Below are 6,267 nucleotides of genomic sequence, written 5' to 3'. Positions count from 1 at the left end.
CCGCATTCTACCGGGCCGAGGAGGGGAGCTCGATGGAGAAGGTGTTCTGGTCCCAATATGTTGAGGCCGGACACCCGGTGCCCCTGAGCGACCAGCTAAAGCAGCTGGTCGAGCTCCATAAGCCAGCCGAACAGGCCATGAAGGGCCTTATAGGCCGCCTGTGGCATGGGGAGGCCATGCCTGGGAGCTACTTTGGGCTGGTGCGGCGGCTGGTGGATGCATGTCCATGGCTTGAAGTCATCAAGCGCTCCGTATGCATCGAAGGCGCCCGTAGGGCCCTTGCCCATGCCAAAGTGCACTGGGGCAAGCTGGATGCTGAGAAGCTGGTGAAGGATGGGCCACCAGAGGGGAAGGAGCATCGCAGGCCCGAGATGTACTATGAGGGCATCCTGAAGGGTGCCCGCCTTGTGGCGAACGAATGTTCCAAGGACTTAATCTTTGAGTAAAGTCGCTTATGTTTGTCCTGTGCGCTGAAAACTTGTTCATATATGCTAAGCAACGCTTTTTGAATTTAAAATATTACCTTCTGTGCGGCCGTTTATTAAATCTGAGAGATGCAAGTCGTCGGCTTCTGCCCCCATGCCACGAGTGCTGGGGTGTTCGGGATAAACCTGAGCGCTCTTGTTCCCATTCTTGGGTCCTTCGAGGGAGGCGCCCAACACAATGAACAAGGCAATCGGACTTATAATGCTTTATCACTCTCACTTAGCCATAGAATTCTATAATTTTAAATTTCGCCGAAGCCCCTTGTTTTCGGAAGACCGAGTTCAGGGCGCTATCCACACCTTGGCCGGATAAATCTAGCTCCTCGCTCTAAGCGGCATAAGTCTTTAGGGAATCGAAAAACCTCTCGAATAGCGACCGTTCTATCGCCCTAGCATGACGGTCAGTTTTAGCTTTCTCTACTGAGGTGTTAACCCAGCTCAACTGGGACACAATCGCAGTAGTTCTCCCAGCGCTACCTTAGCCGATATAGTGGAACGTAAGGTACCAAAACATGGGAGCCGGGCAATCCCAACTATTGACCCAAGACATGATTCGGAGCCGATGCAAATAATGCTATAAGTTCGGGGTGCCGCACTCATCAGAGTGTTCGGTCTTCTCACACCGTATTCTGGGGTGCTTAAGCCCCCGGTGTATTGGCCGTACCAAAGTGTATGGTTGCATAATGTCATGATTGAACATGTTTACATGAAAAATGAATACAATAATAGACAAGAGCTATGTATTGTTTATTAAAGAGCTGCTATGAAAGCAGAACGATACAAATAGTGCGATAAGCAAGACATGGGATTATTTGACATGTCCCCCTCCAGGGGGCAAGCTGCGAGATTTTAAGTAAGACAGGTATTTAGCTCGTTATAGAGACCACCTGGACTTTCGACGTGGTTTGCTATCTCCCTGGCTGTTGCATCGTGTGTTCGGCGAGTGTACTGCCGTACAGGCCTTCCAAAGAGTGGAGTCCTGAAAATAAGAAAAGAGAAATGACAAAACCGGGAGCCCCTAGTGCGGTTGAGCCGCATTCTGGGCATGCCATGGTTGTTCCCCTCCCCTTATGCCCATGGTATTTCCAGAGCGTAATTATGTACGCATGGTACTGGTTTCGCAATCTCGTGGGGGCTGGGGTTGGGGCCACACTTCTATGCTTGCTTGGAACATGCCGGACGGTCTTGTTGTAGGTTATTCCGAGCGCTCTTGAAGGTGTCCGGACGTTTAACAGCCGGACTGGAGAATTGCCTTGAGAGGCTACTTTGTACTTCCGCCGCGAGGGCTGCCGTGTGCTCCTCTGTTCGGAGAGAGTGTTCGGTTTTTCCATTGACCGTAATGACTCCTCAAGGGCCTGGCATCTTGAGCTTGAGGTATGCATAGTGCGGCACCACATTGAACTTTGCAAATGCGGTTCGCCCGAGCAGGTCGTGATAGCCACTATGGAACGGGACTATATCGAAGATTAACTCCTCACTTCGGAAATTATCCGGGGATCCGAAGACCACTTCAAGTGTAACTGAGCCTGTACAGCTGGCTTCGACACCTGGTATGACGCCTTTAAAGGTTGTCTTTGTGGGTTTAATCCTTGAGGGATCTATGCCCATTTTCCGCACTATATCCTGGTAAAGCAGGTTCAGGATGCTACCGCCGTCCATGAGGACTCTAGTGAGGTGAAATCCGTCAATGATTGGGTCTAGGACCAATGCGGCGAATCCGCCGTGACGAATGCTAGTGGGGTGGTCCCTTCGATCAAAAGTGATCGGGCAGGAGGACCATGGGTTGAACTTTGGGGCGACTGGCTCCAACGCACATACGTCCCTGAACACACGCTTCCGTTCCCTTTTGGGGATGTGGGTTGCGTATATCATCTTCACCGTTCGCACTTGTGGGGGAAAACCCTTCTGTCCTCTGTTATTTGGCGGCTGGGGCTCCTCCTCGTCATCGCTATGCAGCCACTTGTCTCTGTGTTCGGCACTTAACTTGCCTGCCTGCTTGAACACCCAACAATCCCTGTTGGTGTGATTGGCTGGCTGTTCGGGGGTGCCGTGTATCTGGCACGAGCGATCGAGTATCCGGTATAAACTGTACGGGCCCGAAGGATTTCTTTTGAATGGCTTCTTCCGCTGACCGGGTTTAGAGCCTCTGAATCCGGCATTAACTGCCGTATCCTCAGTATTGTCGCCGTTAATGCGGCGCTTGTGCTTTTTGCGACGCGACATGCCATTGTTGTCCTTGGTATCTGAATTACCAGGGCTCTTGGTCATGTTATTACTACGAGCTAGCCAGCTGTCTTCCCCCGCGCAAAAGCGGGTCATGAGTGTTGTGAGGGCTGCCATGGATTTCGGCTTTTCCTGTCCAAGGTGCCGGGCGAGCCATTCGTCATGGATGTTATGTTTGAAGGCTGCGAGGGCCTCTGCGTCCGGACAGTTGACTATTTGCTTTTTCTTGGTTAGGAACCGTGTCCAGAATTGTCTGGCCGATTCCTCTGGCTGCTGAATTATGTGGCTTAGGTCATCGGCGTCTAGTGGTCGCACATAAGTGCCCTGGAAGTTGTCAAGGAATGCGGATTCTAGGTCCTCCCAGCAACCAATTGACTTTGCTGGCATGCTGTTAAGCCAATGCCGAGCTGGTCCTTTAAGCTTGAGTGGGAGGTATTTTATGACGTGTAGATCATCACCGCGGGCCATCTGGATATGAAGGAGATAATCCTCGATCCATACCGCAGGATCTGTTGTGCCATCGTATGATTCGATGTTTATGGGTTTAAACCCTTCGGGGATTTGATGATCCATTACTTCATCTGTGAAGCATAGTGGGTGTGCGGCGCCTCTGTACTAGGCTATATCACGACGTAGCTCATATGAGCTTTGCCTGCCCTATTTGGCCTGGCCGTATTTGCCATATCTGGCGTGACGGTTATCGTCATGTGTCGTGGGGCGCCCACACAATCCATAGATGGATCTTGTTTGCCTAGCCTTGTCCTCCAATATGTCTCACAGGCCTGGCGCGTTTCCCCGTGCCTTGGTACTTTCTGAGCGGCGCCGGGGTGCGGCTTGAGTTGAGGGCCGAAAGGCCTCTCTGTCGCGGCCACGGGGTGGCCGATCGGCCGCATCATACACTGGTGATGTAAGTTTAGTTGCTTCCTCCTCTAGTTGGGGTAGCAGCCTGCGCTTTGGGTAGCTCTTGGAGGGGCATTAGAGTTTGTAGTATACGGTCGCCAGGACTTCAGTCCATCTGTCGACTCATAAGTCTTGGTCAGCTCTAAGCTGCTGTTGTTTTCTCTTGAGGCTGCTTGCCATGGCCATGAGCCTGCGTTTGAAACGCTCTTGTTCGACGGGATCCTCAGGCACGACAAATTCGTCATGGTCGAGGCTTGCCTCATCTTCGGAGGGAGGCATATAATTGTCGTCCTCGACCTCTCTGTCTGCCGCTCTCTCATGAGGGCTGGCTTCTCCATCCTCCTGCGCTGAATCCTGCTGGAGGGGGTTGTCTTCCGCATTGTCCGGGGTGTTATTGTCTCCGGTGCTGGACTCGCCATTTTTGCTTTGACGGGATTTAGAGCGGCGCCGCTGACGCCGGCGCTTAGGCTGTTTCTTGGAGGGGTCATCCTCCATTGTTCCATCGCCATCCCCTTCTTTTGGGGTGTCCACCATGTATATGCCGTTTGATGAGGTGGCTTTCCAGTGCCCTATAGGCACTGGTTCTTGGTCGTCTCCTTCATCGGCGTTCATACCATTGATGTCTTTGGAGTCTAAGTCGAGCATCTCGGTTAAATCGTCGACAGTGGCTACGAAGTGGGTGGTGGGTGGGTTTCGAATTTCTTCGTCGTCCGCATCCCAACCTTGCTGACCATGGTCCGGCCAGGGCTCTCCTGATAAAGAGAGAGACTTTAGTGAATTCAGGATGTCGCCAAAGGGCGAGTGTTGAAAGATGTCCGCGGCGGTGAACTCCATGATCAGAGCCCAATTGGGTTCAATCGGAAGGGGTGCGGAAGATTCCGAGTCCGGAACGGAGTCCGGCACCTTGGAGTCACGAGCTTCACAAAGGACAATGCTGGTATTCGGCTCGATCGCCGTAGAGATTGCAGCCCTCGAGGCGGCGTCTAGCCACCCGTCCTCGACCGGCACAGTCGGCTCCGAGCTAAGGGTTGGAGCGGACACCTGAGCGGCGCTCTGGGCATTGTCCGGTGGCAGAGCTAGATCATGCCCATCGTGACAGTGCGGCGCGCTCGGCTGTGGCTCGAATCCGTCCAAGATCAAGTCTCCGCGGATGTCAGACGTGTAGTTCAAACTTCCAAATCTGACCTGATGGCCAAGGGCATAGCTTTCGATCTGCTCCAGATGGCCAAGCGAATTGGCCTGCGGTGTAAAGCAGCCGAATACGAAGATCTGTCCGGGGAGAAAAGTCTCACCCTGGACCGCGTCGTGGTTGATGATCGAAGAAGCCATCGGGCCTAAAGGTGATGACACAGAGGAACTCTCAATGAAAGCACCAATGTCAGTGTCAAAACCGGCGGATCTCGGGTAGGGGGTCCCGAACTATGCATCTAGGCGGATGGTAACAGGAGACAAGGGACACGATGTTTTTACCCAGGTTCGGGCCCTCTCGATGGAGGTAAAACCCTACTCCTGCTTGATTAATATTGATGATATGGGTAGTACAAGAGTAGATCTACCACGAGATCATAGAGGCCAAACCCTAGAAGCTAGCCTATGGTATGATTGTTGTTCATCCTATGGACTAAAACTCTCCGATTTATATAGACACCGGAGAGGGTTAGGGTTACACAGAGTCGGTTACAATGGGAGGAGATCTACATATCGTATCGCCAAGCTTGCCTTCCATGCCAAGGAAAGTCCTATCGGGACACCGGACAAAGTCTTCAATCTTGTATCTTCATAGTCCGGGAGTCCGGCCAAAGGTCATAGTCTGGCCATCCAGACACCCCCTAATCCAAGACTCCCTCAGTCGGTTTTACAAAAAGGAACAAAATATCCGGACACCCATACTTGCCACCCACACACTCCATCTTCCTCCCAAAAAAAATCCACATCCAGCTGAAGCACGAGTTCTAGCTCATTTTGCTGCGATTTTCGATCTCCTTGCTCAAAGCTCCATTAACAAAACTGCTTTGGGAGATTGTTGCTTGGTATGTGACTCCTCCATTACTCCAATTAGTTTTTGTTCTAGTGCTTTGTTCATTGCAAATTTTTGCTGCATAGGTGACCCTGTTCTTGAGCTTGCATGTCAAATTTTTGAGGTTCCAAGTAATTCTAATGCATGATATATGCTCTAGGCACTTGTGGGAGTGGTTGCTATCAATCTTGTTTAGTTTGATTAACTTTTATTTTGGAGTTACTAAAAATTTCAGAAATTTTTCAGAGGAAGAAATATGTCTCGGAGAATGTACCAAGGTGGTTCCTCAAGAAAGAGAGGACCCAGGCATACTATGCGTGAGCAAGACGATGAACCACCAAGGGAAGCTGAGGTATGGTCTTGTGAATGGCCATCAGACGAGTTTATGGTCAATGCATGCATCAAGGATGAATTTGACGCATATGTGCATAATGCCGATCTTGAGGACTTCATACGAGATAAGTGTCCTTAGTACTACCAATTGACTGATTCATTCGTTAGAAGATTTAAATATACATCTTCGCGTAATTCTCAAAATGTCCTGTTTGATATTTATGATGAATCTTATACCATGGACCTAGAAGATTTTACTACTGCTTGCAAACTCCCATAGTGGGGCAATTTTCATGAACCCCACAAATC

Source organism: Triticum aestivum, chromosome 4B (assembly GCF_018294505.1).
Source record: "Triticum aestivum cultivar Chinese Spring chromosome 4B, IWGSC CS RefSeq v2.1, whole genome shotgun sequence".
NCBI classification, from domain to species: domain Eukaryota; kingdom Viridiplantae; phylum Streptophyta; class Magnoliopsida; order Poales; family Poaceae; genus Triticum; species Triticum aestivum.
The sequence above is the reverse complement of the archived record's forward strand: the minus strand, read 5'-3'. Positions refer to the sequence as shown.